Source organism: Heptranchias perlo, chromosome 25, assembly GCF_035084215.1.
Source record: "Heptranchias perlo isolate sHepPer1 chromosome 25, sHepPer1.hap1, whole genome shotgun sequence".
Taxonomy (NCBI): domain Eukaryota; kingdom Metazoa; phylum Chordata; class Chondrichthyes; order Hexanchiformes; family Hexanchidae; genus Heptranchias; species Heptranchias perlo.
In genome coordinates, this window is record NC_090349.1 from 27,347,853 (window position 1) to 27,374,746 (window position 26,894).

The window sequence follows — 26,894 nt, forward strand, 5'->3', positions numbered from 1 at the left end:
TCATCCCATAATGAGTCTGTGAAACCACATCACAATCTGCAGTGTACAAGCTACATATACAAGATTTAGAAATCATATCATTGTCCAAAATGCAAACTATGGATGTCAGAGATAGGGATTATGGAGGATGGTGTCCAAGTATGTTGGAGCTCCTTCGCCATCCTTAAGGAACATGGTCCAATAATGTTTGTCAGCTGGTGTAAGAATGTTTTGTACTGGACCAAGTTGTTGTGGTTATAGAAATTGTGTTGGATTATGTCTTACATTAACTGTCACGTATAAGAACTACTAAAGATGTCCGTTCTATAGTAAAGGCAAATAGGATCAGAAATTCTGAATTATCTCATGACACTTGCTCAAACAGCATAAAGTGTTCCTTCCTTTATTTCCTTGCTTATAAAAACTGTATTTTATGTTGCCATGTTGGTGCTGTGTATCGGAGTGTCACGCCATGGAGTGGTGGGATGCAAATGTGTGCCCATAATTCTCTACACATGTTTTGAAAACCTGTTAGAATTCAAAGTGGATCAGAATGTGTGCACCAGTTTTAAAACGCAGGTTTTGTTGGCTGTACAACATAATCTATTTTTCTTTGTACATCATTTCAAATTTTTAAAAAGAGTTTCTATCCCCAGTGTACAATCTTTATTATATGATTATATGTTTAAAATTTACCTTTTGCTCTATTGGGTGCATGCATTCTCTTCACGCAGTGCAAAGGGTACAACAGCACATCAAAAATAGTAAATGGGGATCAATGTTCATTAAAGATAGCATGTTGTAGTACCATAAACCTCTGAGAATCATGGTATGATGTAAAAGTAACTGTACTGGTTAAAGTGAGTTAAATATTGGATATTTTTTGAATATCCCATTAAACTATGCTCTCTTTAGGCCTCGAAAGTATTGGTTAATTTCAAACCATATTGAATCTGTGTTTTATGCTTCGTACTTAAAAGGTCATATCTGACGTGTTTTAAATGTGTGTTTTCAAAACCATTTTTCTTTGAATTCTTTCACTGTTAAAATCAATTGCTAAATCCCACATAAATCAATTCTCAATGCACCGTTTCTTGCACAGATAGGAGCAAAAGGTCACAGTTTCAGCACATCTGCAGTTACCATCTGTTTGGATGTTTCCTTCTCTGATGGGTTGGTAAAAAAAACAGAAAAGTTAAGGTTATGAGGCGGTGGTGAGGCACTCGCTTATTGCCTGGCGAGTGCATCTAAACATGGAGATGTTCCCTGGCCTCCTATAAACAGCAGCATTAATATAGCAATGCCCTTCTGGATGTTCACATAAATATTTAACCGTACATTTCCTGCTCATTAGCCATGTTAATTATGCTTCAACTCTTCCTTTTAAATTTTTTGACAGATTAACCCTTTGAGAGTGATAGCATTTTTAAAATGAAGGTGCTTGATATTTGAGATGTTCTTAAAACCTTTTCGCCACTCATTAAACTAGGAGAGCAATATTTTCAGGAAGTTCCTTTTTTGGCAATTTTATCCCCTTTCCTCCTTTCCTCCTTTCCTCTCCTGAGGGCTCTGAATTGTACTGGGGTACGACAACAACTTCCCTTTATATAGAACCTTTAACATCGAAAGACGTCCCAACGTGCTTCATAGACGTGCAATCAGACAAAAATCAACACCAACCAAAGAAGTGACTAAAAGCTGAGTGAAAGAGGTGGGTTTTAAGGGGAGTCTTAAAGGAGGAGCAGGAGGTAGAGAGGCGGGAAGGTTTAGGGAGGGAATTCCAGAGCTTAAGGTGTAGATGGCTGAGAGCATTACCATCAAGCATCTCTTCATTACTTTGATCAAGTTTAGCTTTTCTCATATGCGAGCTTAGACAGTAACTGCAGACAAACTATTTAACCACAGAAGGCATCACAACACAACATGGTGGGCAATGGGGAAAGAGCAGGGGAGCAGGTCAAATTGGATAACTCTTTCAAAAAGCGGACACAGGCACGATGGGCTGAATGGCCTCTTTCTGTGCTGTATGATTCTATCTCCATCTGGCTCCCAAACTTGATGTCCACACAAGAATGTTTTTTCTCCCTTCCTGGTGCAGGGGTGCTGTAGGTAATAATTGTGTTGCAAAATTCTTCTTGCTTGTTATCTCTCCCAACACCATTAATATATGTTGAGAGTAACAAGGTATAATAATGTGAAAAGCCTTTGCTTGACATCCCAGTGTTCTAATTAAGATGGCGGTTTCATAACCCGGTATTCATAATAAGTATAACACAGTGAATACTACTGTAATATGGTGTGGGGACAATATATTACAGCCCCTCCAATAAGCTTCCCAATCCTGTCATAACATTGGTATTATCATTTGGCCTACACATGACACCAGTGTAAAAATCAAACCACATCAGAAAACTTCTACATAAAATGACCAGCCAGAAAAATCAATTGCAGTAAGACAGTTACCTGTCTGCTGTATTTCACAAAAGATAACAGACATGGTAAAGGTAAAAGGTAAGAGAATTAAAACAGTAATCAAATCTTGGAGTTTAGAAAACAAAAAAATGCTCATGGTTTGATATAATCTAAATTGCTTAATTGGGTTATTGCTCTGTAATTCCCTTACAGTATTACATTATTCTGTTAAATTTTAGATGGGGTTGAATCTGTGGGCTGTTTGCTTGACATTCCAGTCCCTTGGTAATACTTACTGTGCCAACAACCTATTCCCCAGGTTGCATTGTGTTACTGGAGAGCTTCGCTTCAGGGTGAGAAGAAAACTGGACACATGGAATAAGCAAATTGAACACCACGAAATATGGTGGAGATTTGTTAGCTTCAATCGTCCATTCTTCCTGTTGAAGAAGGCTACATGAACATTAGGGCTGGCACAGGCTGTCAATAATTTGACTAATATTAATGTTAGAATTAATTTGGGCTTTCAGGATTATTCTTTACTGCTATGTAAAAATCTACCCTTCCAACGCATCAGTACTTCTCTTCTCAACTCATCCCAGAGTTGCATCCCAGTTTTTTCCCATCACTAATTTTGTCCTCGATCCCTTCTCTCCCGCAGTCGACATGTGGGTCTCCTAATACCAAGTCTGTGGTCCGTGCAGCTCAGTACCATTCATTGTTTTGCATTTACAGCAACGGAGCCTTTGGAGGATTACAAGTTGAATGTCTTGGTTTAGCCTGCTGCTGCATTGTGTGACGTAAGCCCATTATTTACCACATAGCATGAACCCGCGGACCTATTGATTATTGTATCGATCAACAATATAAATTTTCAAATGAAGCGTCATTGTTAGGGAACTGAAGTGAGAACACTGTTGTAATTGTTGAGCAAAATTAAGGATAAAGGTCATTTTAAAAAAAAATTCTGACTGCTTCCATATGAAAATGTGAAATATTCTTTCATTTTTCTTTAAACTGTGTGTAGCAGTTTTTCTGGACTGTATGCAGCCTTTGACTTTCAGATAAACATTTGATGTTCTGTTTCCTGTTGTTGTATCATGGAAGTGCATTTTTTTCCCTTTATCTGGATTTTACTTCTATATTTGGTGCAACTTTGCTGTCTGACAACTAATAGCAGTTTTACATACAAGTAATAAACACAATCATTTACCAACATTGCATTTATTCAGTACTTCAAATTAAGAAACGATTAAGGTGAGATTAAACACAGAAAGCAGCAGTACACTGAAACTATATTCATTGGTCCACTAAATTTCAAACGCTACATTTTCCCCCATTTTCTCCCCTTCTGTCTTATGCTGGGTTATGGTCCCACAGATGCCAACAGCCTTCCAATACTAGACCCAGGTGTCTGTATTTCGTGTGTGAGCCCAGATCTTGAGCAATGGCCATTCGAGGTGGGGGCGGGGGGAGGAATCGTAGTTCACGCCTTTCCTTGTGCAACATCCACACACACACTTCTTAGTACAAGTCAATAAGCAGCAATCAGGACCAAGAACCCTGGCTGGTTATTTTTTGCCCTTCCAGCCGAGGAGTGCAGTAGGTAATTTTTATGTCCTTACTCCCTGAGATCAGGCACAGACTTCGGGGGTCAAATTTTCCCATGTGGCTCAGGTACGTTTAATCTAATGGCTTTTAGGCACTCCAAGATGTGTGTTTTGAGTCTTTGAGCACCAGGGATGGATTTAATAGCCTGCCTCCGCTCCTGTTAAACAGGTTCTGGGCATGCTTAAAAGCTCCACAGTAATTCCAGACCTGCATCCCCCTCATCACTGTTGCCTAAATAAAAATCAGCCAGATGGAGTGACTATTTGTGTGTTGAGGGAATTGTAATCTTTCATTTCAGTTGCAATTTGACCTTCCCCCTAGTTTGTGCCAGTACAGAACAACACATAAACAATAACCAGGAAGCCAGGGTGTTTTTGCACAGTATATGAAGTGTGTTGTTTTTCAGTCTTTGGTAAGTCTGAATTCTTGCAGTTGAATTATTACCCCAGGCACATTAAGCCAAATGATCTTTGAATTGGATGAATTGATATTAATATCTGGTACATTATTGAAGAACATTACTTTCTATTAGATTAGTCATTCAGCAATACAGGACCAGTATTAAATTTCTATCCTGTAACTTGTGTTTCAACTCGCCCCTCCTCTGCTAAAGGTTATGTAGGAGTACAGTTCCACATGTTGGAGTAATCTTCCAGTATTTCATCCAAGCAGCCATTTTTCAACTATGAGCCTAGACATTAAGGCCCCAGTATTTACGGGGAGGCAGGGAGGGTGCGGGGGAGGCCGGAAACAGCCGAAGAACCCGACAAGGCCAGGGATGTGGAGGTCCTGCTGAACTTAATGGTAGGACCTCATTAACATTTCTTAGTTCCGTTTCCCGCCTGGCAGCTGGCCAAATTGACAGCCTGGCCAGTGGCCTGGGGGGAAAACCTGCAGCACTAGGCTGCAGCTGGGGACCCTTGGGGGTGGTCCCTGGCAATCGGCAAGGGAGAGCGAGAGAGGCTGCCATCAGTGGAGGGGAGAGAGAGGGGCGCCGTGATCGGAAGGGGGAGAGAGAGGGGCGCCGTGATCGGAAGGGGGAGAGAGAGGGGTGCCGTGATCGGAAGGGGGAGAGAGAGGGGTGCCGTGATCGGAAGGGGGGAAGTGGGGGAAGAGAGAGGGGGGCTGCAATCGGGATGGTGGGGGGGAAGAGAGGGGGGCTGTGATCGGGAGGGTGGGGGAGGGGAGAGGTAGGGGCCACGATCGGTAAGGGGGGTGGCTGAAGGCTTCCTTGAGGGGCCGGGGGAGCCCTCCTGCTTCTCCTGGCCCATAAGGAGTGCTGAGAAAGGCACTAACCTTGTGGAGCCGGCAGCTCCTGTCTTCTTTTCACAGCCGAGTTTCCTGACTCCTGGGAAAGCCCACAGTGAATTTTAAATCAGACTCCCAATTGCACTGCAGGCATTCGATTTAAACACTTTAATTAAATGTCCCTCCTCTCAACGGTGGGACAATCGGACGTCCCGCTATCCACCGCCATTTGCATGTGCACGGCATGTTGGGTGCACGTTCCCTGTATTTAAGTCTTTAAACCTCCCTCCCCCCGGCCTCACATGAGGGGGTTAATATCGAGGCCAAAGTGTCAGCAGGCTATTTGACTGAAGGGGATATCACAGCCATTGCTGATCCTGATATACACACACATGTACACATACAGACACACTCACACAGACATACTTCGGTAGGGATCACTGTATGATAATCTGGAGCAGAAACCCTGTCTAGCTCTCTATCTCTGGGACGTTGTGACCTCTCTGATACAAATGCCCTTTTGAATAACACTTATCCATTGCAATTATATTTATTTAGAGGATAGGCGAGTGTGGCAATTCATTGGTAATTAGTATGTGTATTTTATTTTAAACTGAAATTTAACCTAATTTAAACTCAGTTTAATAACTTTAAAAATCTGCAAGTCAGTGCTGCAAATAGTGGCAGTTAGTATATAAAAGACAACCAGCTATAAATAGGTTCCTAACTAGGTGTTAATTATTGTGGCTGGAAGTTGTTTAACCAATTGTAACTAGGGTGTGTCAGAAAGGTGTATAATACAAGGATCTTTGCAAAAGCATAGAGTTTGAGAAAGACAGAGTGAACCTCTAATGGAGTGAATTGCTAACAGAGTGAGGACTTTCAATTGGGAATTGGTGAGTGGGAATTAGGAGCAGAGGGGGAAGGAAGTGCTAAGTGATTTAAACCAAAGAACTATAGACTAAGACTGAGTGGAGCGTAAAGGGAGCCGCACGAGGAATCAAAAGTCAAGAAAAAGTCAAAAAGTGACGTCGCAAGACAAGGAGGCGCGCCAAGGGTAAGTCAGTACATATTTAGTTCATTTTTTAGTGTGTTTAGTGGTTATTGGGGATAAAAGGAACAGGAGCGGAGGCCTCAGAGTAGAAGGAGTAAGACCAACGACCGAGAGCAGAACAGGGATATAAAGGAGTGGGACCAGTGACTCGAGAAAAGAGCGGGGATATAAAGGAGTGGGACCAGTGACCGAGAGCAGGGCGGGGATATAAAGGAACGGGACTAGTGACCGAGAGCAGAGCGGGGATATATAGGAGAGGGACCAGTGACCGAGAACAGAGTGGGGATATAATGGAGTGGGACCAGTGACCGAGAGCAGAGTGGGGATAGAAAGGAACGGGACCAGTGACCGAGAGCAGAGCGGGGATATAAAGGAATGGGACCAGTGACCGAGAGCAGGGCGGGGATATAAAGGAATGGGACCAGTGACCGAGAACAGGGCGGGGATATAAAGGAATGGGACCAGTGACTGTGAGCTGAGCGGGGATATAAAGGAGTGAGACCAGTGACCATGAGAAGGGCGGGGATATAAAGGAGAGGGACCAGTGACCGAGAGCAGGGTGGGGATATAAAGGAGAGGGACCAGTGACCGAGAGCAGGGTGGGGATATAAAGGAACGGGACCAGTGACTGAGAGCAGGGCGGGGATATAAAGGAATAGGACCAGTGACTGTGAGCAGAGCGGGGATATAAAGGAGTGGGACCAGTGACCGAGAGCAGGGCGGGGATATAAAGGAGTGAGACCAGTGACCATGAGAAGGGCGGGGATATAAAGGAGCGAGAGCAGAGCGGGGATATAAAGAAACGGGACCAGTGACCGAGAGCAGAGTGAGACCGTCTTCGCACTGAGGATCCAATCAAAGGGGTTGTGTGGCACTATCACCGTGCTAAATGGGATAGATTCAGAGTATTTCAAAACTGGGCATCCATTAGGGGCTTTGGGCCATCAGCAGCAGCAGAATTGTATTCCAGCACAATCTGTAACCTCATGGCCTGGCATATTCCTCATTCCACCATTACCAACAAGCCAGTGGATCAACCCTGGTTCAGTGAGGAGTGTAGAAGAGCATGCCAGGAGCAGCACCAGGTATACCTAAAAGTGAGGTGCCAACCCGGTGAAGCTACAACTCAGGACTACATGCATGCTAAACAGTGGAAGCAACGTGCTATAGACCGAGCTAAGCGATTCCACAACCAACGGATCAGATCAAAGCTCTGCAGTCCTGCCGCATCCAGCCGTGAATGGTGGTGGACAATTAAACAACTAACGGGAGGAGAAGGCTCTGTAAACATCCCCATCCTCAATGATGGCAGAGTCCAGCACATGAGTGCAAAAGACAAGGCTGAAGCATCTCTGCCTCCTCCCGATATCCCCACCATCACAGAAGCCAGTCTTCAGCCAATTCGATTCATTCCACATGATATCAAGAAACGGTTGAGTGCACTGGATACAGCAAAGGCTATGGGTCCCGACAACATCCTGGCTGTAGTGCTGAAGACTTGTGCTCCAGAACTAGCTGCGCCTCCAGCCAAACTGTTCCAGTACAGCTGCAACACTGGCATCTACCCGACAATGTGGAAAATTGCCCAGGTATGTTCTGTCCACAAAAAGCAGGACAAATGCAATCCGGCCAATTATCGCCCCATCAGTCTACTCTCAATCATCAGCAAAGTGATGGAAAGTGTCGTCGACAGTGCTATCAAGCGGCACTTACTCACCAATAACCTGCTCGCCGATGCTCAGTTTGGGTTCCACCAGGACCACTCTGCTCCAGACCTCATTACAGCCTTGGCCCAAGCATGGACAAAAGAGCAGAATTCCAGAGGTGAGGTGAGAGTGACTGCCCTTGACATCAAGGCAGCATTTGACCGAGTGTGGCACCAAGGAGCCCTACTAAAATTGAAGTCAGTGGGAATCAGGGGGAAAACTCTCCAGTGGCTGGAGTCATACCTAGCACAAAGGAAGATGGTAGTGGTTGTTAGAGGCCAATCATCTCAGCCCTAGGACATTGCTGCAGGAGTTCCTCAGGGCAGTGTCCTAGGCCCAACCATCTTCAGCTGCTTCATCAATGACCTTCCCTCCATCATAAGGTCAGAAATGGGGATGTTTGCTGATGATTGCACAGTGCTCAGCTCTATTCACAACCCCTCAAATAATGAAGCAGTCCGTGCCTGCATGCAGCAATATCTGGGCTGATAAGTGGCAAGTAACATTCGTGCCAGACAAGTGCCAGACAAGTGCCAGGCAATGACCATCTCCAACAAGAGAGAGCCTAACCACCTCCCCTTGACATTCAGTGGCATTACCATCGCCGAATCCCCCACCATCAACATCCTGGGGGTCACCATTGACCAGAAACTTAACTGGACCAGCCATCTAAATACTGTGGCTACAAGAGCAGGTCAGAGGCTGGGTATTCTACGGCAAGTGACTCACCTCCTGACTCCCCAAAGCCTTTCCACCATCTACAAGGCACAAGTCAGGAGTGTGATGGAATACTCTGCACTTGCCTGGATAAGTGCAGCTCCAACAACACTCAAGAAGCTCGACACTATCCAGGACAAAGCAGCCCGCTTGATTGGCACCCCATCCACCACCCTAAACATTCACTCCCTTCACCACCGGCGCACTGTGGCGCAGTGTGTACCATCCACAGGATGCACTGCAGCAACTCGCCAAGGCTTCTTTGACAGCACCTCCCAAACCCACGACCTATACCACCTAGAAGGACAAGGGCAGCAGGCACATGGGAACAACACCACCTGCACGTTCCCCTCCAAGTCACACGCCATCTCGACTTGGAAATATATCGCCGTTCCTTCATCGTCGCTGGGTTAAAATCCTGGAACTCCCTACCTAACAGCACTGTGGGAGAACCTTCACCACACGGACTGCAGCGGTTTAAGAAGGTGGCTCACCACCACCTTCTCGAGGGCAATTAGGGATGGGCAACAAATGCTGGCCTTGCCAGTGACGCACCCATCCCATGAACGAATAATTTAAAAAAAAAGGAGTGTGGGACCAGGGAGCGAGAGCAGAGCGGGGATATAAAGGAGCGAGAGCAGAGCGGGGATATAAAGGAGCGAGAGCAGAGCGGGGATATAAAGGAGCGAGAGCAGAGCGGGGATATAAAGGAGCGAGAGCAGAGCGGGGATATAAAGGAGCGAGAGCAGAGCGGGGATATAAAGGAGCGAGAGCAGAGCGGGGATATAAAGGAACGGGAGCAGTGACCGAGAGCAGGGCGGGGATATAAAGGAACGGGGCCAGTGACCGAGAGCAGGGCGGGGATATAAAGGAACGGGAGCAGAGTAGGAATATAAAGGAATGGGACCAGTGACCCTGAGCAGAACGAGGATATTAAGGAATGGGAGCAGGTCGGGGATATAAAAGAATGGGAGCAGAGTGGGGATATAAAGGAACGGGATCAGTGACCGAGAGCAGGGCGGGGATATAAAGGAATGGGACCAGTGACCCTGAGCAGAGCGAGGATATTAAGGAATGGGAGCAGGTCGGGGATATAAAGGAATGGGAGCAGAGTGGGGATATAAAGGAATGGGAGCAGAGTGGGGATATAAAGGAATGGGACCAGTGACCGAGAGCAGGGCGGGGATATAAAGGAATGGGAGCAGGGCGGGGATATAAAGGAATGGGACCAGTGACCGAGAGCGGGGCGGGGATAACAAGGACCGGGAGCGGGGCGGGGATAACAAGGACCGGGAGCGGGGCGGGGATATAAAGGACCGGGAGCGGGGCGGGGATATAAAGGACCGGGAGCGGGGCGGGGATATAAAGGACCGGGAGCGGGGCGGGGATATAAAGGACCGGGAGCGGGGCGGGGATATAAAGGACCGGGAGCGGGGCGGGGATATAAAGGACCGGGAGCGGGGCGGGGATATAAAGGACCGGGAGCGGGGCGGGGATATAAAGGACCGGGAGCGGGGCGGGGATATAAAGGACCGGGAGCGGGGCGGGGATATAAAGGACCGGGAGCGGGGCGGGGCGGGGATATAAAGGACCGGGAGCGGGGCGGGGATATAAAGGACCGGGGGCGGGGCGGGGATATAAAGCCGAGACCAACTCAAACACAGGCAGAAATTTGAAAGAGTGACATCATAAGACAGCAGGTTAGTGACTGGTTGGTGAGTGATACATTTTTTTGCTCTCTCAGCTATGGGAGTGGTTTAAACTTGGAACCTATAACTTGCTAATACTTTATTAAATGAATAACTTAAACTAGATAAATTAATTAGTTTTAAAAAAAACTCGAAATAAACCAAGTGAATTAATTACATAAAAACTTTAATAAAGTAAATAAATAAAACACGGTTAGATAAAGATGGCAGTGCAGGTGGCGTGTTGTAACTGCAGCATGTGGGAGTTTGTGGAGAACAGCTCGGGAACTTCAGCTCAGAGTTGTTGAGCTGGAGTCCGAGGTGCAGACATTGCGATGCATCAGGGAGGGGGAGAGTTACCTGGGCATTTTGAGCCAGAAAGCAGTCACACCTCTTAGATTAGGTAGTAGTTTAGATTTGGTCTGTGGACAGGGACAGGAGGATGTGACTGTGAGTCAGGCAGGTATGAGGACCCAGGATGCAGTGATGGAGGAGCCTCAGCCTTTGACCTTACCCAACAGGTACGAGATACCTGCTACCTTTGTGGATGAGAACAAAGACTGCAGGGAGGATGGACAAACTGACCACGGCACCGTGGTACAAGAGGCCATTCAAGTGGAGGGAGCGAAAAGGAATGTGGTAGTGTTAGGGGATAGTATAGTCAACTGTGAGCTGAAGTTCCCGAGCTGCAGACACTGACTGCAGATGTGGTTGCCTGGGATCACGCTGTTCTCCACAAACTCCCACATGCTGCAGTTACGGCACACCACCTGCACTGCCGTAGGGGGATAGATACTGTTCTCTGCATCCGCAACCGGGAGTCCCGAAGGCTGTGTTGCCTGCCCGGTGCCAGGTTTAAGGACATCTCATCGCAGTTGAGAAGAATTTGAAGCAGGAGGGGGAGGATCCAGTTGTCGTGCCACGTAAGAACCAACGACATAGGTAGAACTAGGAATGAGGTTCTGCTGAGGGAGTTTGATGAGCTAGGGTCCAAATTAAAAAGCAGAACCTCAAAGGTAATAATCTCTGGATTACTACCTGAGCCACGTGCAAATTGGCATAGGGACAAACAGATCAGAGAGTTAAATGCATGGCTGAAAGAGTGGTGTGGTAAGCAGGGGTTTCAGTTCACGGGGCACTGGCACCAGTACTGGGGAAAGAGGGAACTGTTCCACTGGGACGGGCTCCACTTAAACCGGGCTGGGGCCAGTGTCCTAGCGAATTGAATAACAAGGGGGGTACATAGGGCTTTAAACTAATAAGGTGGGGGGTGGAGGATTTAGGTAAGGGTAAATTTATAAGTCTAAAGATAAAAGTCAAGGCTGTCGAGCAGAGTAGCGATTTGGGTAAAAACAAGCAGAATGTGTCGGGAAGGGACAGAGAGTTCAACAAAGGTAATAGGGTAGTTATGTCTAAGGTCACATCAGGGAAAAATAGTAAAAAGTTAAAATTAAAGGCACTGTATCTGAATGTGCGAAGCATTCATAACAAGACAGATAAATTAATGGCACAAATAGAGATAAAAGGGTTTGATCCAGTAGCCATTACTGAGTCAGTGGTTGCAGGGTAACCAAGGTTGAACACTAAATATTCCAGGGTACTTGACTGTTAGAAAAGATAGGCAAAATGGAAAAGGAGGGAGGGGGGTAGCCCTGATAATAAAGGATGAGATAAAGATAGTAGTGAGAAAGGATCTTAGCTCAGAAAATTAGGATGTAGAATCAGTATGGGTGGAGCTAAGAAATAACATGGGGCTGAAAACACTGGTGGGAGTGTTTTACCGGCCTCCTAACAGTAGTTACAGTGTTGGACAGAGTATAAATCAGGAAATTAGAGGAGCACATAAGAAGGATAATGCAATAATCGTGGGGGACTTTAATCTTCATGTAGACTGGGCAAACCAAATTGGCAAAAGTAGTTTGGAGGACGAGTTCATGAAATGCATTCAAGGAAGTTTTCTAGAACAATATGTTGAGGAACCAACAAGGGAACAGACTATTTTAGATCTAATATTGTGTAAAGAGACAGGGTTAATTAGTAATCTCATAGTTAAGGATCCTCTGGGACAGAGTGATCATAATATGATAGAATTTCTATTGCATTTGAGAGTGATGTAGTTAAGTCCGAAACTAGAGTCTTAAATTTAAACAAAGCCAATTATGTAGGTATGAGGGGCGAGTTGTCTAAGGCATATTGGGAAATTAGATTAAAAGATATGATGGTAGATAAGCAATGGCGAATATTGAAAGAAATAATTCGTAATTCTTATTCGTAATTTTTATTCCTCAATGGAATATACATTCCATTGAGGAATAAAAATTCCACTGGAAAAGTGATCCAACCGTGGCTAACTAAAGAAGTTAAGGATAGTGTCAGATTAAAAGAAGAGGCTTACAATGTTGCCAAAAAGAGGAGTAAGCCTGAGGATTGGGAGGGTTTTAGAAATCAGCAAAGGGTGACCAAAAATGATAGAGGGAGAAAACAGAATATGAGAGTAAACTAGCAAGAAATATAAAAACAGATTGTAAGAGCTTCTACAGTTATGTAAAAAGGAAGAGATTAGCGAAAGTAAACATGGGTCCCTTAGAGGCAGAGGCAGGAGAAATTATAATGGGGATTAAGGAAATGGCAGAGATGTTAAACAAATATTTTGTATCTGCCTTCACAGTAGAAGACACAAAAAATATACCAGAAATAGTGGGGAACCGAGGGTCTAATGAGAGTGAGGAACTTAAAGTAATTAATATTAGTAAAGAAAAAACACTAGCGAAATTAATGGGACTAAAAGCCAACAAATCCCCTGGACCTGATGGCCTACATCCTAGAGTTTTAAAAGAGGTGGCTGCAGAGATAGTGGATACATTGGTTTTGATATTCCAAAATTCCCTAGATTCCAGAATGGTCCCAGTGGATTGGAAGGTAGCAAATGTAACCCCGCTATTCATGTAAGGAGGGAGAGAGCAAACAGAGAACTGTAAGCCCGATATCAGTAGTAGGGAAAATGCTAGAATCTATTATTAAGGACGTAGTAACAGGGCACTTAGAAAATCATAATTTTCTGTGTTTCGCGTACAAGGACACCCAAATCCCTCTGAATGCTAACATTTAATAGTTTCTCGCCATTTAAAAAATATTCTGTTTTTCTGTTCTTCCTACCGAGGTGAATAACCTTACATTTCCCCACATTCTACTCCATCTGCTGCCTTCTTGCCCCCTCACTTAACCTGTCACTTAACATGCAGGTACAGCAAGCAGTTAGGAAGGTATGTTAACCTTTATTGCAAGGGGGTTGGAATATAAGAGTAAGGAGGTCTTGCTGCAATTCTATAGGGCTCTGGTGATTCCACACATGGAGTACTGTGTACAGTTTTGGGGTCTCCTTAATCCAAGGAAGGATATACGTCTTAGAGGGGGTGCAATGAAGTTGATTGATTCCTGGGATGAAATTGTTGATCGATGAGGAGAGATTGAGTGGAATGGGTTTATATTCTCTGGAGTTTAGAAGAATGTGAGGTGATCTCTTTGAAACATTTAGAAAAGCCCATCTACCAACTTCATTTGAAAGCCTGCAGAAAAGTACACTATTACTCAGACAATTCAGAGAAATGGCTTTTAAATTATGTAAGTCAAGACAACTTGAATTCTTGATATTTTGAACAATAGCCTATACAGGCCAAGTAAAAAGCATACTGTTAAAGCACAGACAGGACTAAGCCTTTTATACCTGAGAATCTCAGGAATTCCCATTTTTTTGAATGGGACTTGGCCGCCGGTTTTGTACTGATTCAAAGTGAAGTCAGTATGTAATTATCTTAAAATGGACGTATACCTGTGATCCTGATTTATTGAGGTATAGAAAATTTCCTTTAAATTTATTCACAGATAAAAGCATCATTTAGAAAAACCCATCTGTTACCCACACTTTGTTCCTTCGCCCAGAGGGCTGGAAAGAGACCTGCCTCCAGGCGTCTGCCAATGCATCTTTGTTGCTAACTGAATGGCAGAGGAAGTTGCTAGGAGGAACATGTGACTTTGGTCAATTTGCTGCTAATATTCTGTCCCAATGATGAGATGCTTCACACACCATATGAGTAACAGCAGGTTGCACCCATGTCTTATACAGTATGGTACAGTATAGCATGTTGAACCAACCCACTGCAAAATTAGCAATCTGACTTAATATTTTTAGTTTTTCTGCATTCGAGTAACTGAAGGACATTTTGTTTCTGTGAATGTTGCTGAGAAGCAGCAGACTCATATTTTCCATATACTTTTAAAGTTAAAGAATGTAAGCTCCCTCAATGGCTTAGCAAGTTATCCAGTGAATAAACAAGCTGACCCTTGCAGGCCAGGGAGGATTCCAGGTTTGATTCATAGGAACAGGAGTAGGTAATTGAGCCCTTCGAGCCTGCTCTGCCATTCAGTTAGTTTATGGTTGATCTGTACCTCAACTTTATTTACCCATCTTTGCTCCAAATCCCTTGATACCCTTACCTAACAAAGATCTATCGATCTCAGCCTTGAACGTTTCAATTGACCCAGCATCCACAGCCTTTTGGGTGAGAGTTCCAGATTTCCATTATCCTTTGTATGAAAAGGTGCCTCCCAATTTCACTCCTAAAATGGCCTAGCTCTGATTTTAACATTAATCCCCCTGTATCTACCCTATCGAATCCCTTTATCATTTAAAACGCTTCAATTATGCCAGCCCTCAACCTTCTAAACTCAAGGGAATACAAACCGTTCATGCAACCTACTCTCATAATTTAACACTTTAAGCCCTGGTAAATTCTGGTGAATCTGCGCTGTACCCCCCTCATTGGTCACTATATCCTTCCCGAGGTGCGGTGCCCAAAATAGAATGCAGTACTCCAGATGGGATCTGATGAAGGTTCTGTACAACTGAAGCATCACTTCATAAAAACATAAGAAATAGGAGCAGGTGTAGGCCGTACGACTCTTTGAGCCTGCTCTGCCATTCAGTAAGATCATGGCTGATCTTCAACCTCAATTCCACTTTCCCGCCCGATCCCCATATCCTTTGATTCCCCTAGAGTCCAAAAATCTATCTATCTCAGTCTTGAATATACTCAACAACTGAGTATCCACAGCCCTCTGGGGTAGAAAATTCCAAAGATTCACAACCATCTGAGTGAAGACATTCCTCCTCATCTCAGTCTTAAATGGCTGACCCCTTATCCTGAAACTATGCCTCCTAGTTCTATACTCTGTAGCCAACAACCTTTCAGCATCTACTCCGTCAAGCCCCCATGAATCTTGTATGTTTCAATGAGATCACCTCTCATTCTTCTAAACTCTAGAATGAGCAGAGAGTACAGGTCCAATCTCTCCTCATAGGACAACCCTCTCATCCCAGGAATCAATCTAGTGAACCTTTGTTGCACCGCCTCTAAGGCAAGCATATCCTTCCTTAGGTAAGGAGACCAAAACTGTACACAGTACTCCAGGTGAGGTCTCACCAAAGCACTGTACAATTGTAGTAAGAGTTCCTTACTCTTGTACTCCAACCCCCTTGCAATAAAGGCCAACATGTCATTTGCCTTCCTAATTGCTTGCTGTACCTGCATGCTAACTTTTTGTGTTTCTTGTACAAGGACACCCAAATCTCTCTGAACATCAACATTTAATAGTTTCTCACCATTTAAAAAATATTCTGTTTTTCTATTCTTCCTGACAAAGTAAATAACCTCACATTTGCCCACATTATATTCCATCTGCCACCTTCTTGCCCACTCACTTAACCTGGCTATATCCCTTTGTAGACTCTGTGTCCTCCTTACAGCTTACTTTCCCACCTAGCTTTGTATTGTCAGCAAACTTGGATACATTACACGCGGTCCCTTCATCTAAGTCATCAATATAGATTGTCAATAGCTGAGGCCCAAGCACTGATCCTTGTGGCACTCCACTAGTTACAGCCTGCCAACCTGAAAATGACACATTTATTCCTACTCTGTTTTCTGTCAATTAACCAACCCTCTATCCATGCTAACATATTACCCCCAACCCCATGAGCCCTTACCTTGCGTAACAACTTTTTATGTGGCACCCTATCGAATGCCTCTTGAAAATCTAAATATAACTACATCCACGGGTTCCCCTTTATCTACCCTGATAGTTACATCCCTTTCATGAAACCATGTTGACTCCGCCTAATCATATAATGATTTTCTAAGTGCCCCGTTACCATTTCCCTAATAATGGATTCCAGCATTTCCCAATGACTGATGTCAGGCTAACTGGCCTGTAGTTCCCTGTTTTCTCTTTCCCTCCTTTCTTGAATAGCAGGGTTACATTTGCTACCTTCCAATCCGCTGGGACCATTCTAGAATCTAGGGAATTTTGGAAGATCGTAACCACTGCATCCACTATCTCTGCTGCCACCTCTTTTAGAACCCTAGGATGTAGGCCACCAGGTCCAGGGGATTTATCAGCTTTTATTCCCATTAGTACTTTTTCTCTACTGATATTAATTACTTTACATTCCTCACTCTCAATAGCCCCTGGGTTCCCCACTATTTCTTGTATGTTTTTTGTGTCTTCTACTGTGAAGACAGATACAAAATATTTGTTTACCATCTCTGCCATTTCCTTATTCCCCATTTATAATTTCTTCTGCCTCTAAGGGATCAACATTTACTTTTACTACTCTCTTCCTTTTTGTATACTTTTAGAAGCTCTTACAATCCATTTTTATATTTCTTGCTAGTTTACTTTCATATTCTATTTTCTCCCTTTTTATCAATTTTTTGGTCATCCTTTTCTGGTTTCTAAAACTCTCCCAATCCTCAGGCCTACTACTCTTCCTCGCAACATTACAGGCCTTTTTAAAAAATCTAATACTAACTTCTTTAGTTAGCCATGGATGAATCACTTTTCCCGTGGTGTTTTTATTTCTCAATGGAAAGTATTTTCATTGAGAATATTGAAATATTTCTTTAAATGTTTACCATTGCTTATCTACCGTCATAACTTTTAATCTAATTTCCCAATCTACCGTAACCAACTCTCTCCTCATGCCTATGTAATTGGCTTTATTTAAGTTTCAGACACTAGTTTCAGACTTAAGTATCACTCTCAAACTCGATTTGAAATTCTATCATATTATGATCACTCTTTCCCCACTTTTGTATTCCAACCCCCTTGGGATAACATTTTATTAGCCTCTTTAATTACTTTTTGTATCTGTGCACTAGCTTTTAGTGATTTGTGTACATGGACACCTAAATCTCTTTGCTCCTCCACAGCTCCTGGTCTCGGTCTATACTGAATTAGTCAGCTTGGTTGAGTTGGCAGTAGAAGAACTTCAATTGGCCTCATCACTCTGGATTAGGATGGGGAATATTGGCTGTTGTTTCTTTTCTTTATTGCTATGCAGTGCCCCCAACTGGAAGTGCGCATGTATGAGTGTTGAGTGAGGGCAGGATTGGTCTTGATGATGCCTCTGCAGATGAATAGCCCACCATTACGCATTGTCAAGGCTCATACATGAATAAAGGCCATTTTGGTGCTGTAGAACTATATACCAGCAAGGAATCATCGTCTTCAAGAGAGGAGAGCAGAAGAGAGAAAAATTTTAAAAAACACTTAGCATCTCTAATGGCCTAGTGGGGAAATGTACTATGATGTGTTGCGGAACCGTACAGACCATAAGGTCACAGATTCAATTCCTAGTTTGATCCTAGCTATGGTGCCAGTATGAGTGCTACAATTTCAAACAAGTTGGAAAGTGCCTATTTCTGTATCTTAGGTGAGGAGAGGGATGGGCTCAGCTGTAATGCCCTCCACACTGACTAGCCTGCCAATGCTCATTGTCTGATTCAGGTATAAAGAAGAATCACTTAGAGGAGATTCTGGGAGGCTGTTGGTGCCTCTGTAACTGTACTCCAGCAAGAGTCAGCACATTGGGAATGGAGGTGATGAAATGAGAGAAAACTTTTTTTTTAAATATAGGAACCCAGAAAGTTCTGGGTGGAGCTGTGACCTGTTAATGTTCATTGCATGTTGGATGCATGAACTGGAGTTCTAAGACTACTGTGAAATACAGAAACTTATCTATTGATGTCTGTGACCTATGACACAGTCAATGCACTCTCAGAATATTGTCCATCTCTGATGGCGATAGTATTCTGTTTAGCTGACAGTACACCTATGATTTGTCGATGTTTGTTAGGAGTCCTGATCATGTGCCTGTGACCCTTTGAGTAATTAAATATAAATCAAAGTTCTACATCTCCTATTTCAGAAATGAAAGCCAAGCTTGTTGTCACATTTCTCAGAAAACAAGCAAAGTGATTTCTGTGAAATGGCTTACGAGGAAGCAGGTGTTGCAGATAGATTGCTGAAAGATTGTGACTCAATAGTCTGCTGAAATATGTTGTCAGCAAAAAGTATTTTTTGCAGAAAAACTAAGCTGCAACACTCTTGAGAAAATGAAGACACTAGAGAATGTTTGCCAATATGCCTATTACTTCAGTTGTCCATGTCTAACCCAGTTCTTTAGTCTAATCAGTTATTTAGTCATACATTACAGTGAACATTTCAAAGAGTATGTGTTCAAAAGGGTGAACCAGCCAGGGCAAGGATATTGTGTACGTTTGTTTCCCTATTTTGTACTTAATTACATTGTCATATATCCATAGATTAGGTGTGGCATATACTGAAGCAATGAAGAATTCCCTCTACAGACTTAAGCACATAACTTAGGCTGACACTTCAATGCAGTATTGAGAAAGAAAGAAAGACTTGCATTTATATAGCACCTTTCAAGACCTCAGGACATCCCAAAGTGCTTTACAGCCAATGAAGTACTTCTTTGCAGTGTAGTCACTGTTGTAATGTAGGAAACGCGGCAGCCAATTTGCGCACAGCAAGGTCCCATAAACAACAATGTTATAATGACCAGATAATCTGTTTTAATGATGTTAGAGGGCTAAATGTTGACCATGATACCAGGGAGAATTCCCCTGCTCTTCTTCGAAATAGTGCCAGGGGATCTTTTATATCCACCTGAGAGGGCAGACGGGGCCTCGGTTTTAACGTCTCATCCGAAAGGCGGTGCCTCCGACAGTGCAGCAGTCCCTTAGTACTGCACTGGAGTATCAACCTGGATTATGTGCTCAATTCTCTGCTGCGGAACTTGTACCTACAACTTTCTGACTCAGGCGAGAGCCACTGCTGACCGAGGGAGTGCTACATTGTCAGAGGTGCTTTATTTTGGATGAGACTTTAAACTAAGATCCTACCTGCTCAGGTGGACAAAATGACGCAGAATTTGCTGTCAAAATAACAGTGAGGCTAATGCCACGCTCACCGTTATTTATGCACAAATTGCACAACTGCAGGCGAGGACAGATGTGAGGTGGGAAAATCCAGAAGTTGCTGTCTGAGATGTGCTGCTCCCCCGTTAGCTTTGTGAAAATGGCATCTTGCTGTCTGACTCGCCATTCAAATGCACTGAACGGCGTGAAGATCCTGTACTTGCAACGTAGATACGAACTAAACTCGCCACAGAAAGTTAGGGCTTGTCCATTTCAGTCGAAGTACCCTTTTTAACGGCGTAATAAGTATTAATTACTGCGAGACAGCCTCTCTGGCATTGAAAATTAACTATTACAAGTGTGGAGTCTCATTCCTTTAGTTTTTAATTGTTGGAGGTTTCCAGCAACTTCTGGTGTAAGATCTCATGGAAATTAAACAGGCAAGGGCAAGTCTAACTCATGGTGAATGCCCTTTGTTGACCGACTACAGCAAATTCTGGGCCATTAGATCCCATGGCACTATGTGAAGAAGAACATGGAGTTCTCGAGTCTCCTGGCCAACATTGCTCCTCACCCAACATCACCAAAAACAGATTAAATGGTCATTATTCATTTGGTCTCGGCGGGACCTTGCTCTGTGTGAACTGCCTGCGGCATTTTCCTGCATAACAACACTGCACCTCAGAAGTAATCCATTGGTTATAAAGCACTTTGGGACATCCTGAGGATGTGCTAAGGTGCTATATAAATGCAAGTTTGTTCTTATATTGGTCCAACCTCGAATGATTGCACTGCATAGATCATAAGACCATAAGAGATAGGAGCAGGAGTAGGCCATTCGGCCCCTCGAGCCTGCTCTGCCATTTAATGAGATCATGGCTGATCTGATTTTTACCTCAACTCCACTTTCTCCATATCCTTTGGCTCCCTTGCTGATCAAAAATTTGTCTAACTCAGCCTTGAATGTATTCAATGACTCAGCCTCCACAGTTTTTTGGGGTAAAGAATTCCAAAGATTCACGACCCTCTGGGAGAAGAAATTCCTCCTCATTTCCGTCTTAAACGGGCGACCCCTTATTCTGAGACTATGCCTCCTAGTTTTAGATTCCCCCATGAGGGGTAACATCCTCTCAGCATCCACCCTATCGAGTCCCCTCAGAATCTTGTATGTTTCAATAAGATCTCCTCTCATTCTTTTAAACTCCACAGTGAGTATAGACCCAACCTGTTCAATCTTTCCTCATAAGACAACCCTTCCATACCCGGAATCAACCTAGTGAACCTTCTCTGAACTGCCTCCAATGCAAGTATGTCCTTCCTTAAATAATGGCACCAGAACTGTACGCAGTACTCCAGGTGTGGTCTCATCAGCACCCTGTATAGTTGTAACATGACTTACCTGCTTTTATACTCCATCCCCCTAGAAATAAAGGCCAATATTCCGTTTGCCTTCCGGATTACCTGCTGCACCTGTATGTTGACTTTTTGTGATTCATGTACAAGGACCCCCAGATCCCTCTGTACCGCAACATTTTGTAGTATTTCTCCATTCAAATAATATTTTGTTTTTTTATTTTTCCTCTCAAAGTGGATGACTTCACATTTTTCCACATTGTATTCCATCTGCCAAATTTTTGCCCATTCGCTTAACCTGTCAATATCCCTTTGCAGACACTTTGGGCATCATTTTAGCACCCACTATCGGGTGCGTTCCTAGCGGGGGGGGGGGCTCCGAAAATCAGGGAATCCTGGAGCGGGACCAGAGCCCGGCTCCAACCCGCCCACTTCCGGGTTCCCCACTGACGCGCCGGCGTGCGCGCACAGCCCCCGCTGGTGGGAATCCCGCAGGCAATTAAAGCCAGCGGGATGCCACTTGAAAGTATTTATCTTGCTCGTTCAGGTCGTTTACAGACTTGATTGAGCTGTTTTATTAGGAGGGGTGGGATTTTCCACTGAACTGAGACTGTTTCCCATACTGGGGGAAACACTCCCAGTTCAAACGGAGGTGTTGCAGCCAGCAGCCTGTGGCAGCTACAAAGGTGCATTCAACAGGTGGCCACTCCGTCACATTGGACAAAGGTTGGCCTCCACCACCCTCCTCCTAACTAGAAAATTCACCGACCTGGAACCGCAACCCCGGTGTGAGGACACACTTACCTACCTTGCGGACCCCCTCAGATGTACATCTTCCGGATGGGGCCCGCCGTAGCTGCAGTCATGACCTCCTCGGAGGGCGAACAGCATCACCAGCCTCGCCGTCCACGCTGTCCACCTCTGACACGTGGAGCTCCACAACAGAGTGCTGTGACACATCCACCTGTACAGCAGGAGGGAGGGCAACCGCAGAGAGAGATGCATCGCAGAGGGCACTACCCTCGCCACAGGGTCCACAGACCGAGGCTCAGCTTCCTGGACCTCTCTGAGCAGCAGTGCACACGGAGGCTCAGAGTCACTCGACATGTAGTCGTGGGCATCTGCAGCCTCCTTCATGCCGAGCTGCTCCCGGCTGGCACGAGCCACATCTTCTTACCTGTCGCTCTCAAAGTCACCACTGCCCTCAACAACTTCTCCTCCGCATCCTTCCAGGGTGCCACTGGGGACATCGCCGATGTCTCTCAGCCGTCTGCACAAAAGAGCCCTGCAAATACACCTACACCCACTCTGCAGTGACACAATGGGTGGCATCAGTTGTGGGTCTTCAGAGTGATCCTCAGGAAAGGTCATTATTGCACAAACCAGACAAGATTCGCAAAGACGTGGCAGTAGTGGTGCCAATGTAATATGTAATGTGAGTTGGTCAGAAATTAAATATAAGTAAAAACCATGACAAACCCTCAAACACCCTTGTGCATCCCCTTCATGCTCACGACACGTTTGCCTTATGCTGCCTATTGCACATATGTGATGCATGCCCTGTGGCTGCAGCACAGGTAGTGGCAGGTTGAGTGAGGCTGACTGTGAAAGAGATGCACGAGAGGGTGAGTATGAGATAGAGCCATGAGATTGTATGAGGATTGGGTTGAGTGGTAGTGGCGGGATGAGTACTGGCGAGGTGAGTAAGTGCAGGTAAGATGAGGATGAGGTTTGAGTGGGTATGAGGGGTGATGTGACAGAGTAGTGTTGGCAGTGCAGAAGGAGGTGTGGGGTGGGGGCGGTGATGTGGCAGATGGAGTGTAGGGGAATGAGTAAGTGTACTCACTTTGGCTGACCTACTGAGGTCATTGGAGCGCCTCCTGCACTGTATGCAGGTGGGCAATATGTTGGTGGTGCTGGTGACCTCCTCTGCCACCTCGAGCCAGGCCTTCCTGGTGGCAGAGGTCAGCCCGCTTCCTCCCGCCCGCCGGGGGGAAGATCTCTGTCCTCCCCCTTCTCCTCACCCCATCTATTGATACCTGGAGTGAGGCATCATTAAACTGGGAGCAGCCTTCCCCCTGGGCTGCTCCATGCTGTAATTTTTTCTATTTGTTGCAGCATCTGTCAGTGGAGGACTGCCCCTTTAAATAGAGTTCCTCCAGCTGACAGATCTTACTGCGCATGCGCAGCCCGCCCGACGTGCAGATCAGCAGTGGGGAACCCAGAAGACAAGGTAAGTGGATCCAATTGGGCTGCGATCGCGCGGGTGACTGACTAATTTCACCGGGCGCGTTACCCACGCGCCCAATAGCCCCCCTGCCGCGAACCCGCAGCCCTGCTAACACTGAGCCCTTTGTGTCCTCATCGCAACTTGCTTTTCCACCTATCTTTGTATCATCAGCAAATTTGGCCACAAGATGCTCTGTTCCTTCGTCCAAGTCATTGATATATATTGTAAATAGTTGCATAATTTCTGTCCTGTGGCCTCTTCAAACTGATCACCAAATTAGTGCCATTTTAAGAGTGTTTTTATTTTTTGCATTGTAGAAGAAGATGGTTCAAATCCGTTACTAACTAACCGCCTGAGAGGTAGCCTTTATTAACTTGGGCTGCGTTTTAAAAGCAACTGTTAAGTGGAATTCTTACTTCTGTTCCATTGTCATGCAACAAAATTTAGGTTTGAAAAAAAAAACCCTGCTTAAAATATACCAAACTGTCAAATTGTACAATAACTCTTTGTAAAATCAATACATTCTCATTTGTGGATGTAATGCAATACAACTGCTTTATAATCTGGCTTTTTTCAGTCCTATGTTGGCCAAGATTTGGTTCAGGATTAATTTAACTTCTGTATGTAAAGAGCAGAAAGCATCTAGAGGCAGCTGCTGTAGACACTGGGAAGAAATGGAAAGCAGTTCAGCTGTGAATCCCCACAAACAGAAACCAGTCACCCCATTTCTATTTTGAAGTTTGTGTTCCTAGAGTTGGCCAAAAAAGAAAAAGTGTCATAACGAGTGATTTAGGAATTAAGGTAGGCCTTTGGATGGTCCAAAGGCACCAAAAATGGTCACGGTTAAGTCCAATCATGATAAATGAATCTTTGAGGAGTGGGAATAAAGTTTGCATTCCAGCTACAGGTGTTAATACGGAGAATTCTCTCTTTTAATTAAATCTAAATCTTATCTAGAGTTAATTCATAAGGTACTGCACTTCAAAAAAAAAACATAGTGTAAAGCACTTTTCAACATGAAAGGTGCTATATAAATACAACTACTATTTATTTTTATTCACTCAGTTGCTTTCCTAAAGTGGGGACAGAATCTTTGAATTTAGGTGAGTGAGAGCTGTTACTTTCTGCAAAGAATTTTGCTGATCCAAGTTTTGTTGATCCACACAGCTCTAATATTTGTGAATTATGGTGGCAGATTTGTAGGTGAATTAGATTTGATGTTGGTGTAATATTCTCTGTCAGATGCACAGCATGTTTTCAGATTAATTCAAGTTGAGTATAATTTTGTCTCATCACTAGTTTCAGATACATCAATGAACATTAATTTATTCACCAAGATTCTTGTCCACTTTCTCTGTCAGTTTTTTTTGTTATGAGTCATAATTACAGCTTTGTACTGTACCACGAGCATTTTGCCTATGATTGCACAGTCAAGCCACAGTTACCTCCGTCTCCCTGAAGAAACCTTTGCTACAGTTGTTTCAAACAGATTGTACTGCATGAAAAAAAAGTTCTTGTACGCTTTTTATTTTTAAGTTAGCAGGTACTTTAAATGAATTGTGTTCAAGCAAAAGTTTTCCGGCATACTTTTTAAGTGTACAGAGTGCATTGTGTTAGGAAATTATTAAAATGATTGACAAAAGACAAACATCAAAATCGTTTTAAATTGCAATAAAACGAGTTAAAAGATTTTTCTTTTGTAAAACTTGGCAGTAATTGCCGTAACTGATATTGCTAAGAAATAGTGAATTTCCTGTTTATGCCTCAGGCTAACAACATTGCTGCTTCTAATACCTTGCAACCTGATTGTACAATCTATGCTTGTAGACCAGGTCATGGGGTCGGGGGAGGCATCATGTGTAAGATTTATGTGAAAGCATAAATTACAGTACTGTATTGAGAACAAAAACTAGTCAGTCACTTCAGCAACACCTGGGCCCTATTTTTAACTCCTGGCATGTTTTGGACAGGTGGGTATCAAGGTGAGTTGGTATCTCACCCACTGCTCCAGAAATGAGGCCCAGGCTTTTTTAAATCTTGGGCCTCATTTAAATCCTGTCGGCTGACTTCCCGCCTGTTCTGGGAAGCGGCAGAAAATCGCGTAGCATGGAGGCCGCCTGCCACCACAAAGTAGGTGATGGGATTGCTTCTGGGGCTGTCTCGCTGGGGTCTTGCGTTCGAGAATAGGGGGTGGCCACGAAAGTCAACGGCAGGGGAGGCCTATGCTTTCCTGTGGGGACCTGAGGAGTACTTCCCGCTGTCTTCACCTGGTAGGAAAGCTACAGCAATTTCCCCGCTCAGGCCACCAGTTAAAACTACAGTCGGGTCCTGATAACGGCATCAGGACATGATATGCATATGTAAAGAAGAACTCCGACGGCTTTGGGCAGGTGTCTTTGCCACCTGCTCAATAGAGCAGATTAAAATTCAGAACTGTTGGTTCCTGGCAGCTTTGTAACCTGGACGATTTTAACTTCTCAGCTGCCCAGTTTCCACCGGGCGGGTCAGGTTAAAATCAACCCCATAGTGTGGGGGTTTGTGCGCGTATATGCACTACAGGCTGTCATTGGTGCTGTGGCTCATATTTTGTCTGATATGTAGCGTAAGAAATTATGAGTTGTGTTTTTTCAAGATTGCATTAATTTTAAGTAGTTTGGATGAAAATGTGATCAGCCTCACAAGTCCCAGGAGATAACTAACATTTTTGATGTGGAAATCTTGGGTAAGACCAACCCTGTGGTTCTTTTCCCAGGGAATAGTGGTTGCCGGTGGTGAACGTTGATTCACTAAATTCCTTCAAGCGTGAGCTGGACCTGTTTCTGGCTGGGGTGGAGATCACCACTTACAAAAAGTAGGTGCCATATAACATTAATCAGGGCCAGAGTGGTCACCTGGACTAGTTTTGATTGCCTAAAGGGGTGGGAGAGGAATTTTCCAGATTCTTTCCCCTAATTGGCCTGGGTTTTATTTGGTTTTTCACCTCTCCCAGGAGATTAGATTGCAAGGATATACTTTCCATAGAGGGAGTGCAGCGAAGGTTCACCAGACTGATTCCTGGGATGGCAGGACTGTCGTATGAGGAGAGATTGGATCGACTCGGCCTGTATTCACTCGAGTTTAGAAGAATGAGAGGGGATCTCATTGAAACATACAAAATTCTGACAGGGCTAGACAGACTTGGATGTAGGGAGGATGTTTCCCCTGGCTGAGGGGTCATAGTCTCAGGATACGGGCTAGGACATTTAGGACTGAGATGAGGAGAAATTTCTTCACTCAGAGGGTGGTAAACCTGTGGAATTCTCTACCACAGAAGGCTGTGGAGGCCAAGTCACTGAATATATTTAAGAAGGAGCAAGATAGATTTCCAGACGCAAAAGGCATCAAGAGGTATGGAAAGAGAGCGGGAATATGGTATTGAGATAGAGGATCAGCCGTGATCATATTGAATGGCGGAGCAGGCTCGAAGGGCCGAATGGCCTACTCCTTCTCCTATTCTCTATGTTTCTATCTTTCAGGTGGAGTGAAGGGTACATATATTGTGATGCACAAGGCATTGCAATTGTGTGGGGCAGGCTGGATGGACCGGTGGGTTTTTTCCTGTCTGTCATTGTGTAT

General features: G+C 44.4%; 1 protein-coding gene across 6 annotated transcripts in view; it reads left to right on the top strand.

The window, feature by feature from the left end:
• sh2b3 (SH2B adaptor protein 3) overlaps window positions 1–26,894 on the top strand; it is a 214,930-nt gene that overhangs the window by 11,682 nt on the left and 176,354 nt on the right. The window lies entirely within an intron of this gene.